Source organism: Pimephales promelas (genome assembly GCF_988280905.1).
Source record: "Pimephales promelas chromosome 3 unlocalized genomic scaffold, fPimPro1.hap1.1 SUPER_3_unloc_1, whole genome shotgun sequence".
NCBI lineage: Eukaryota > Metazoa > Chordata > Actinopteri > Cypriniformes > Leuciscidae > Pimephales > Pimephales promelas.
In genome coordinates, this window is record NW_028297295.1 from 50,001 (window position 1) to 57,500 (window position 7,500).

Here is a 7,500-nt window from a genome sequence, read left to right on the forward strand (position 1 = left end):
GTACTAACCAGGCCCGACCCTGCTTAGCTTCCGAGATCAGACGAGTTCGGGCGTTCTCAAGGTGGTATGGCCGTAAGCGAAATCTGCTGCCAAAATTGGGCTTTTTGAATGGTTAGAACATTAGGGTAGTAAACCATATAAAGCTTACTAGGTCTCCCATCCAACAATAAAGCTTACAGCACCTGGTATTCCCAGGCGGTCTCCCATCCAAGTACTAACCAGGCCCGACCCTGCTTAGCTTCCGAGATCAGACGAGTTCGGGCGTTCTCAAGGTGGTATGGCCGTAAGCAAAATCTGCTGCCAAAATTGGGCTTTTTGAATGGTTAGAACATTAGGGTAGTAAACCATATAAAGCTTACTAGGTCTCCCATCCAACAATAAAGCTTACAGCACCTGGTATTCCCAGGCGGTCTCCCATCCAAGTACTAACCAGGCCCGACCCTGCTTAGCTTCCGAGATCAGACGAGTTCGGGCGTTCTCAAGGTGGTATGGCCATAAGCAAAATCTGCTGCCAAAATTGGGCTATTTGAATGGTTAGAACATTAGGGTAGTAAACCATATAAAGCTTACTAGGTCTCCCATCCAACAATAAAGCTTACAGCACCTGGTATTCCCAGGCGGTCTCCCATCCAAGTACTAACCAGGCCCGACCCTGCTTAGCTTCCGAGATCAGACGAGTTCGGGCGTTCTCAAGGTGGTATGGCCGTAAGCGAAATCTGCTGCCAAAATTGGGCTATTTGAAGAAAAAAAAAAGAGACTCTTTCAGGCTTTCTGAAGAAACTCAGAGACGATTTCAGGCATTTTGAGGGGGAAAAAAGACAATTTAGGATTTTTGAACCATTTCATTGACTCTTTTTTTTTTTTTTTTTAAACAATAAAGCTTACAGCACCTGGTATTCCCAGGCGGTCTCCCATCCAAGTACTAACCAGGCCCGACCCTGCTTAGCTTCCGAGATCAGACGAGTTCGGGCGTTCTCAAGGTGGTATGGCCGTAAGCAAAATCTGCTGCCAAAATTGGGCTATTTGAATGGTTAGAACATTAGGGTAGTAAACCATATAAAGCTTACTAGGTCTCCCATCCAACAATAAAGCTTACAGCACCTGGTATTCCCAGGCGGTCTCCCATCCAAGTACTAACCAGGCCCGACCCTGCTTAGCTTCCGAGATCAGACGAGTTCGGGCGTTCTCAAGGTGGTATGGCCGTAAGCGAAATCTGCTGCCAAAATTGGGCTATTTGAATGGTTAGAACATTAGGGTAGTAAACCATATAAAGCTTACTAGGTCTCCCATCCAACAATAAAGCTTACAGCACCTGGTATTCCCAGGCGGTCTACCATCCAAGTACTAACCAGGCCCGACCCTGCTTAGCTTCCGAGATCAGACGAGTTCGGGCGTTCTCAAGGTGGTATGGCCGTAAGCGAAATCTGCTGCCAAAATTGGGCTATTTGAATGGTTAGAACATTAGGGTAGTAAACCATATAAAGCTTACTAGGTCTCCCATCCAACAATAAAGCTTACAGCACCTGGTATTCCCAGGCGGTCTCCCATCCAAGTACTAACCAGGCCCGACCCTGCTTAGCTTCCGAGATCAGACGAGTTCGGGCGTTCTCAAGGTGGTATGGCCGTAAGCAAAATCTGCTGCCAAAATTGGGCTTTTTGAATGGTTAGAACATTAGGGTAGTAAACCATATAAAGCTTACTAGGTCTCCCATCCAACAATAAAGCTTACAGCACCTGGTATTCCCAGGCGGTCTCCCATCCAAGTACTAACCAGGCCCGACCCTGCTTAGCTTCCGAGATCAGACGAGTTCGGGCGTTCTCAAGGTGGTATGGCCGTAAGCAAAATCTGCTGCCAAAATTGGGCTTTTTGAATGGTTAGAACATTAGGGTAGTAAACCATATAAAGCTTACTAGGTCTCCCATCCAACAATAAAGCTTACAGCACCTGGTATTCCCAGGCGGTCTCCCATCCAAGTACTAACCAGGCCCGACCCTGCTTAGCTTCCGAGATCAGACGAGTTCGGGCGTTCTCAAGGTGGTATGGCCGTAAGCCAAATCTGCTGCCAAAATTGGGCTATTTGAATGGTTAGAACATTAGGGTAGTAAACCATATAAAGCTTACTAGGTCTCCCATCCAACAATAAAGCTTACAGCACCTGGTATTCCCAGGCGGTCTCCCATCCAAGTACTAACCAGGCCCGACCCTGCTTAGCTTCCGAGATCAGACGAGTTCGGGCGTTCTCAAGGTGGTATGGCCGTAAGCGAAATCTGCTGCCAAAATTGGGCTATTTGAAGAAAAAAAAAAGAGACTCTTTCAGGCTTTCTGAAGAAACTCAGAGACGATTTCAGGCATTTTGAGGGGGAAAAAAGACAATTTAGGATTTTTGAACCATTTCATTGACTCTTTTTTTTTTTTTTTTTTTAAACAATAAAGCTTACAGCACCTGGTATTCCCAGGCGGTCTCCCATCCAAGTACTAACCAGGCCCGACCCTGCTTAGCTTCCGAGATCAGACGAGTTCGGGCGTTCTCAAGGTGGTATGGCCGTAAGCAAAATCTGCTGCCAAAATTGGGCTATTTGAATGGTTAGAACATTAGGGTAGTAAACCATATAAAGCTTACTAGGTCTCCCATCCAACAATAAAGCTTACAGCACCTGGTATTCCCAGGCGGTCTCCCATCCAAGTACTAACCAGGCCCGACCCTGCTTAGCTTCCGAGATCAGACGAGTTCGGGCGTTCTCAAGGTGGTATGGCCGTAAGCAAAATCTGCTGCCAAAATTGGGCTATTTGAATGGTTAGAACATTAGGGTAGTAAACCATATAAAGCTTACTAGGTCTCCCATCCAACAATAAAGCTTACAGCACCTGGTATTCCCAGGCGGTCTCCCATCCAAGTACTAACCAGGCCCGACCCTGCTTAGCTTCCGAGATCAGACGAGTTCGGGCGTTCTCAAGGTGGTATGGCCGTAAGCAAAATCTGCTGCCAAAATTGGGCTATTTGAATGGTTAGAACATTAGGGTAGTAAACCATATAAAGCTTACTAGGTCTCCCATCCAACAATAAAGCTTACAGCACCTGGTATTCCCAGGCGGTCTCCCATCCAAGTACTAACCAGGCCCGACCCTGCTTAGCTTCCGAGATCAGACGAGTTCGGGCGTTCTCAAGGTGGTATGGCCGTAAGCAAAATCTGCTGCCAAAATTGGGCTATTTGAATGGTTAGAACATTAGGGTAGTAAACCATATAAAGCTTACTAGGTCTCCCATCCAACAATAAAGCTTACAGCACCTGGTATTCCCAGGCGGTCTCCCATCCAAGTACTAACCAGGCCCGACCCTGCTTAGCTTCCGAGATCAGACGAGTTCGGGCGTTCTCAAGGTGGTATGGCCGTAAGCGAAATCTGCTGCCAAAATTGGGCTATTTGAAGAAAAAAAAAGAGACTCTTTCAGGCTTTCTGAAGAAACTCAGAGACGATTTCAGGCATTTTGAGGGGGAAAAAAGACAATTTAGGATTTTTGAACAATTTCATTGACTCTTTTTTTTTTTTTTTTTTTTTAAACAATAAAGCTTACAGCACCTGGTATTCCCAGGCGGTCTCCCATCCAAGTACTAACCAGGCCCGACCCTGCTTAGCTTCCGAGATCAGACGAGTTCGGGCGTTCTCAAGGTGGTATGGCCGTAAGCAAAATCTGCTGCCAAAATTGGGCTTTTTGAATGGTTAGAACATTAGGGTAGTAAACCATATAAAGCTTACTAGGTCTCCCATCCAACAATAAAGCTTACAGCACCTGGTATTCCCAGGCGGTCTCCCATCCAAGTACTAACCAGGCCCGACCCTGCTTAGCTTCCGAGATCAGACGAGTTCGGGCGTTCTCAAGGTGGTATGGCCGTAAGCAAAATCTGCTGCCAAAATTGGGCTTTTTGAATGGTTAGAACATTAGGGTAGTAAACCATCTAAAGCTTACTAGGTCTCCCATCCAACAATAAAGCTTACAGCACCTGGTATTCCCAGGCGGTCTCCCATCCAAGTACTAACCAGGCCCGACCCTGCTTAGCTTCCGAGATCAGACGAGTTCGGGCGTTCTCAAGGTGGTATGGCCGTAAGCGAAATCTGCTGCCAAAATTGGACTATTTGAATGGTTAGAACATTAGGGTAGTAAACCATATAAAGCTTACTAGGTCTCCCATCCAACAATAAAGCTTACAGCACCTGGTATTCCCAGGCGGTCTCCCATCCAAGTACTAACCAGGCCCGACCCTGCTTAGCTTCCGAGATCAGACGAGTTCGGGCGTTCTCAAGGTGGTATGGCCGTAAGCGAAATCTGCTGCCAAAATTGGGCTATTTGAAGAAAAAAAAAAGAGACTCTTTCAGGCTTTCTGAAGAAACTCAGAGACGATTTCAGGCATTTTGAGGGGGAAAAAAGACAATTTAGGATTTTTGAACCATTTCATTGACTCTTTTTTTTTTTTTTTTTTTTTTTAAACAATAAAGCTTACAGCACCTGGTATTCCCAGGCGGTCTCCCATCCAAGTACTAACCAGGCCCGACCCTGCTTAGCTTCCGAGATCAGACGAGTTCGGGTGTTCTCAAGGTGGTATGGCCGTAAGCAAAATCTGCTGCCAAAATTGGGCTATTTGAATGGTTAGAACATTAGGGTAGTAAACCATATAAAGCTTACTAGGTCTCCCATCCAACAATAAAGCTTACAGCACCTGGTATTCCCAGGCGGTCTCCCATCCAAGTACTAACCAGGCCCGACCCTGCTTAGCTTCCGAGATCAGACGAGTTCGGGCGTTCTCAAGGTGGTATGGCCGTAAGCAAAATCTGCTGCCAAAATTGGGCTATTTGAATGGTTAGAACATTAGGGTAGTAAACCATATAAAGCTTACTAGGTCTCCCATCCAACAATAAAGCTTACAGCACCTGGTATTCCCAGGCGGTCTCCCATCCAAGTACTAACCAGGCCCGACCCTGCTTAGCTTCCGAGATCAGACGAGTTCGGGCGTTCTCAAGGTGGTATGGCCGTAAGCAAAATCTGCTGCCAAAATTGGGCTATTTGAATGGTTAGAACATTAGGGTAGTAAACCATATAAAGCTTACTAGGTCTCCCATCCAACAATAAAGCTTACAGCACCTGGTATTCCCAGGCGGTCTCCCATCCAAGTACTAACCAGGCCCGACCCTGCTTAGCTTCCGAGATCAGACGAGTTCGGGCGTTCTCAAGGTGGTATGGCCGTAAGCAAAATCTGCTGCCAAAATTGGGCTTTTTGAATGGTTAGAACATTAGGGTAGTAAACCATATAAAGCTTACTAGGTCTCCCATCCAACAATAAAGCTTACAGCACCTGGTATTCCCAGGCGGTCTCCCATCCAAGTACTAACCAGGCCCGACCCTGCTTAGCTTCCGAGATCAGACGAGTTCGGGCGTTCTCAAGGTGGTATGGCCGTAAGCAAAATCTGCTGCCAAAATTGGGCTTTTTGAATGGTTAGAACATTAGGGTAGTAAACCATATAAAGCTTACTAGGTCTCCCATCCAACAATAAAGCTTACAGCACCTGGTATTCCCAGGCGGTCTCCCATCCAAGTACTAACCAGGCCCGACCCTGCTTAGCTTCCGAGATCAGACGAGTTCGGGCGTTCTCAAGGTGGTATGGCCGTAAGCCAAATCTGCTGCCAAAATTGGGCTATTTGAATGGTTAGAACATTAGGGTAGTAAACCATATAAAGCTTACTAGGTCTCCCATCCAACAATAAAGCTTACAGCACCTGGTATTCCCAGGCGGTCTCCCATCCAAGTACTAACCAGGCCCGACCCTGCTTAGCTTCCGAGATCAGACGAGTTCGGGCGTTCTCAAGGTGGTATGGCCGTAAGCGAAATCTGCTGCCAAAATTGGGCTATTTGAAGAAAAAAAAAAGAGACTCTTTCAGGCTTTCTGAAGAAACTCAGAGACGATTTCAGGCATTTTGAGGGGGAAAAAAGACAATTTAGGATTTTTGAACCATTTCATTGACTCTTTTTTTTTTTTTTTTTTAAACAATAAAGCTTACAGCACCTGGTATTCCCAGGCGGTCTCCCATCCAAGTACTAACCAGGCCCGACCCTGCTTAGCTTCCGAGATCAGACGAGTTCGGGCGTTCTCAAGGTGGTATGGCCGTAAGCAAAATCTGCTGCCAAAATTGGGCTATTTGAATGGTTAGAACATTAGGGTAGTAAACCATATAAAGCTTACTAGGTCTCCCATCCAACAATAAAGCTTACAGCACCTGGTATTCCCAGGCGGTCTCCCATCCAAGTACTAACCAGGCCCGACCCTGCTTAGCTTCCGAGATCAGACGAGTTCGGGCGTTCTCAAGGTGGTATGGCCGTAAGCAAAATCTGCTGCCAAAATTGGGCTATTTGAATGGTTAGAACATTAGGGTAGTAAACCATATAAAGCTTACTAGGTCTCCCATCCAACAATAAAGCTTACAGCACCTGGTATTCCCAGGCGGTCTCCCATCCAAGTACTAACCAGGCCCGACCCTGCTTAGCTTCCGAGATCAGACGAGTTCGGGCGTTCTCAAGGTGGTATGGCCGTAAGCAAAATCTGCTGCCAAAATTGGGCTATTTGAATGGTTAGAACATTAGGGTAGTAAACCATATAAAGCTTACTAGGTCTCCCATCCAACAATAAAGCTTACAGCACCTGGTATTCCCAGGCGGTCTCCCATCCAAGTACTAACCAGGCCCGACCCTGCTTAGCTTCCGAGATCAGACGAGTTCGGGCGTTCTCAAGGTGGTATGGCCGTAAGCAAAATCTGCTGCCAAAATTGGGCTATTTGAATGGTTAGAACATTAGGGTAGTAAACCATATAAAGCTTACTAGGTCTCCCATCCAACAATAAAGCTTACAGCACCTGGTATTCCCAGGCGGTCTCCCATCCAAGTACTAACCAGGCCCGACCCTGCTTAGCTTCCGAGATCAGACGAGTTCGGGCGTTCTCAAGGTGGTATGGCCGTAAGCGAAATCTGCTGCCAAAATTGGGCTATTTGAAGAAAAAAAAAAGAGACTCTTTCAGGCTTTCTGAAGAAACTCAGAGACGATTTCAGGCATTTTGAGGGGGAAAAAAGACAATTTAGGATTTTTGAACAATTTCATTGACTCTTATTTTTTTTTTTTTTTTTTTTAAACAATAAAGCTTACAGCACCTGGTATTCCCAGGCGGTCTCCCATCCAAGTACTAACCAGGCCCGACCCTGCTTAGCTTCCGAGATCAGACGAGTTCGGGTGTTCTCAAGGTGGTATGGCCGTAAGCAAAATCTGCTGCCAAAATTGGGCTATTTGAATGGTTAGAACATTAGGGTAGTAAACCATATAAAGCTTACTAGGTCTCCCATCCAACAATAAAGCTTACAGCACCTGGTATTCCCAGGCGGTCTCCCATCCAAGTACTAACCAGGCCCGACCCTGCTTAGCTTCCGAGATCAGACGAGTTCGGGCGTTCTCAAGGTGGTATG

At 46.5% G+C, this 7,500-nt stretch overlaps 34 non-coding genes across 34 annotated transcripts in view; all 34 read right to left on the bottom strand.

Moving 5' to 3' along the window:
* LOC148962256 (5S ribosomal RNA) overlaps positions 1-78 on the bottom strand; it is a 119-nt gene extending 41 nt beyond the window's left edge. Inside the window, exon 1 of the ribosomal RNA XR_016152955.1 lies at positions 1-78. This exon is cut by the window's left edge and continues 41 nt beyond it. This is a non-coding gene — a ribosomal RNA (5S ribosomal RNA).
* Positions 79-170: 92 nt separating this feature from the next.
* Positions 171-289, bottom strand: LOC148962257 (5S ribosomal RNA). Its single transcript, XR_016152966.1, has one exon. It is a non-coding gene; the product is annotated as a 5S ribosomal RNA (ribosomal RNA).
* Positions 290-381: 92 nt separating this feature from the next.
* LOC148962258 (5S ribosomal RNA) lies at positions 382-500 on the bottom strand. Its single transcript, XR_016153184.1, has one exon. It is a non-coding gene; the product is annotated as a 5S ribosomal RNA (ribosomal RNA).
* A 92-nt stretch (positions 501-592) lies between these two features.
* LOC148962259 (5S ribosomal RNA) lies at positions 593-711 on the bottom strand. The gene has a single exon (XR_016152978.1). It is a non-coding gene; the product is annotated as a 5S ribosomal RNA (ribosomal RNA).
* Positions 712-878: 167 nt separating this feature from the next.
* On the bottom strand, positions 879-997 carry LOC148962260 (5S ribosomal RNA). Its single transcript, XR_016152989.1, has one exon. It is a non-coding gene; the product is annotated as a 5S ribosomal RNA (ribosomal RNA).
* A 92-nt stretch (positions 998-1,089) lies between these two features.
* On the bottom strand, positions 1,090-1,208 carry LOC148962261 (5S ribosomal RNA). Its single transcript, XR_016153000.1, has one exon. It is a non-coding gene; the product is annotated as a 5S ribosomal RNA (ribosomal RNA).
* A 92-nt stretch (positions 1,209-1,300) lies between these two features.
* On the bottom strand, positions 1,301-1,419 carry LOC148962262 (5S ribosomal RNA). Its single transcript, XR_016153323.1, has one exon. It is a non-coding gene; the product is annotated as a 5S ribosomal RNA (ribosomal RNA).
* Positions 1,420-1,511: 92 nt separating this feature from the next.
* On the bottom strand, positions 1,512-1,630 carry LOC148962263 (5S ribosomal RNA). Its single transcript, XR_016153012.1, has one exon. It is a non-coding gene; the product is annotated as a 5S ribosomal RNA (ribosomal RNA).
* Positions 1,631-1,722: 92 nt separating this feature from the next.
* Positions 1,723-1,841, bottom strand: LOC148962264 (5S ribosomal RNA). The gene has a single exon (XR_016153025.1). It is a non-coding gene; the product is annotated as a 5S ribosomal RNA (ribosomal RNA).
* A 92-nt stretch (positions 1,842-1,933) lies between these two features.
* Positions 1,934-2,052, bottom strand: LOC148962265 (5S ribosomal RNA). Its single transcript, XR_016153039.1, has one exon. It is a non-coding gene; the product is annotated as a 5S ribosomal RNA (ribosomal RNA).
* A 92-nt stretch (positions 2,053-2,144) lies between these two features.
* Positions 2,145-2,263, bottom strand: LOC148962266 (5S ribosomal RNA). The gene has a single exon (XR_016153051.1). It is a non-coding gene; the product is annotated as a 5S ribosomal RNA (ribosomal RNA).
* A 169-nt stretch (positions 2,264-2,432) lies between these two features.
* Positions 2,433-2,551, bottom strand: LOC148962267 (5S ribosomal RNA). The gene has a single exon (XR_016153062.1). It is a non-coding gene; the product is annotated as a 5S ribosomal RNA (ribosomal RNA).
* A 92-nt stretch (positions 2,552-2,643) lies between these two features.
* Positions 2,644-2,762, bottom strand: LOC148962268 (5S ribosomal RNA). The gene has a single exon (XR_016153073.1). It is a non-coding gene; the product is annotated as a 5S ribosomal RNA (ribosomal RNA).
* Positions 2,763-2,854: 92 nt separating this feature from the next.
* LOC148962269 (5S ribosomal RNA) lies at positions 2,855-2,973 on the bottom strand. The gene has a single exon (XR_016153084.1). It is a non-coding gene; the product is annotated as a 5S ribosomal RNA (ribosomal RNA).
* A 92-nt stretch (positions 2,974-3,065) lies between these two features.
* Positions 3,066-3,184, bottom strand: LOC148962270 (5S ribosomal RNA). The gene has a single exon (XR_016153096.1). It is a non-coding gene; the product is annotated as a 5S ribosomal RNA (ribosomal RNA).
* Positions 3,185-3,276: 92 nt separating this feature from the next.
* On the bottom strand, positions 3,277-3,395 carry LOC148962271 (5S ribosomal RNA). The gene has a single exon (XR_016153107.1). It is a non-coding gene; the product is annotated as a 5S ribosomal RNA (ribosomal RNA).
* A 170-nt stretch (positions 3,396-3,565) lies between these two features.
* On the bottom strand, positions 3,566-3,684 carry LOC148962272 (5S ribosomal RNA). The gene has a single exon (XR_016153118.1). It is a non-coding gene; the product is annotated as a 5S ribosomal RNA (ribosomal RNA).
* A 92-nt stretch (positions 3,685-3,776) lies between these two features.
* LOC148962273 (5S ribosomal RNA) lies at positions 3,777-3,895 on the bottom strand. The gene has a single exon (XR_016153128.1). It is a non-coding gene; the product is annotated as a 5S ribosomal RNA (ribosomal RNA).
* A 92-nt stretch (positions 3,896-3,987) lies between these two features.
* Positions 3,988-4,106, bottom strand: LOC148962274 (5S ribosomal RNA). The gene has a single exon (XR_016153139.1). It is a non-coding gene; the product is annotated as a 5S ribosomal RNA (ribosomal RNA).
* A 92-nt stretch (positions 4,107-4,198) lies between these two features.
* Positions 4,199-4,317, bottom strand: LOC148962275 (5S ribosomal RNA). The gene has a single exon (XR_016153150.1). It is a non-coding gene; the product is annotated as a 5S ribosomal RNA (ribosomal RNA).
* A 173-nt stretch (positions 4,318-4,490) lies between these two features.
* LOC148962276 (5S ribosomal RNA) lies at positions 4,491-4,609 on the bottom strand. The gene has a single exon (XR_016151182.1). It is a non-coding gene; the product is annotated as a 5S ribosomal RNA (ribosomal RNA).
* A 92-nt stretch (positions 4,610-4,701) lies between these two features.
* Positions 4,702-4,820, bottom strand: LOC148962277 (5S ribosomal RNA). The gene has a single exon (XR_016153161.1). It is a non-coding gene; the product is annotated as a 5S ribosomal RNA (ribosomal RNA).
* A 92-nt stretch (positions 4,821-4,912) lies between these two features.
* Positions 4,913-5,031, bottom strand: LOC148962278 (5S ribosomal RNA). The gene has a single exon (XR_016153172.1). It is a non-coding gene; the product is annotated as a 5S ribosomal RNA (ribosomal RNA).
* A 92-nt stretch (positions 5,032-5,123) lies between these two features.
* On the bottom strand, positions 5,124-5,242 carry LOC148962279 (5S ribosomal RNA). Its single transcript, XR_016153183.1, has one exon. It is a non-coding gene; the product is annotated as a 5S ribosomal RNA (ribosomal RNA).
* Positions 5,243-5,334: 92 nt separating this feature from the next.
* On the bottom strand, positions 5,335-5,453 carry LOC148962280 (5S ribosomal RNA). The gene has a single exon (XR_016153194.1). It is a non-coding gene; the product is annotated as a 5S ribosomal RNA (ribosomal RNA).
* Positions 5,454-5,545: 92 nt separating this feature from the next.
* LOC148962281 (5S ribosomal RNA) lies at positions 5,546-5,664 on the bottom strand. Its single transcript, XR_016153206.1, has one exon. It is a non-coding gene; the product is annotated as a 5S ribosomal RNA (ribosomal RNA).
* Positions 5,665-5,756: 92 nt separating this feature from the next.
* On the bottom strand, positions 5,757-5,875 carry LOC148962282 (5S ribosomal RNA). Its single transcript, XR_016153217.1, has one exon. It is a non-coding gene; the product is annotated as a 5S ribosomal RNA (ribosomal RNA).
* A 168-nt stretch (positions 5,876-6,043) lies between these two features.
* LOC148962283 (5S ribosomal RNA) lies at positions 6,044-6,162 on the bottom strand. Its single transcript, XR_016153228.1, has one exon. It is a non-coding gene; the product is annotated as a 5S ribosomal RNA (ribosomal RNA).
* Positions 6,163-6,254: 92 nt separating this feature from the next.
* LOC148962284 (5S ribosomal RNA) lies at positions 6,255-6,373 on the bottom strand. Its single transcript, XR_016153239.1, has one exon. It is a non-coding gene; the product is annotated as a 5S ribosomal RNA (ribosomal RNA).
* A 92-nt stretch (positions 6,374-6,465) lies between these two features.
* Positions 6,466-6,584, bottom strand: LOC148962285 (5S ribosomal RNA). Its single transcript, XR_016153250.1, has one exon. It is a non-coding gene; the product is annotated as a 5S ribosomal RNA (ribosomal RNA).
* Positions 6,585-6,676: 92 nt separating this feature from the next.
* On the bottom strand, positions 6,677-6,795 carry LOC148962286 (5S ribosomal RNA). The gene has a single exon (XR_016153261.1). It is a non-coding gene; the product is annotated as a 5S ribosomal RNA (ribosomal RNA).
* A 92-nt stretch (positions 6,796-6,887) lies between these two features.
* On the bottom strand, positions 6,888-7,006 carry LOC148962287 (5S ribosomal RNA). The gene has a single exon (XR_016153272.1). It is a non-coding gene; the product is annotated as a 5S ribosomal RNA (ribosomal RNA).
* Positions 7,007-7,179: 173 nt separating this feature from the next.
* On the bottom strand, positions 7,180-7,298 carry LOC148962288 (5S ribosomal RNA). Its single transcript, XR_016151294.1, has one exon. It is a non-coding gene; the product is annotated as a 5S ribosomal RNA (ribosomal RNA).
* Positions 7,299-7,390: 92 nt separating this feature from the next.
* Positions 7,391-7,500, bottom strand: part of LOC148962289 (5S ribosomal RNA) — a 119-nt gene continuing 9 nt past the window's right edge. The window contains exon 1 of the ribosomal RNA XR_016153284.1: positions 7,391-7,500. This exon is cut by the window's right edge and continues 9 nt beyond it. This is a non-coding gene — a ribosomal RNA (5S ribosomal RNA).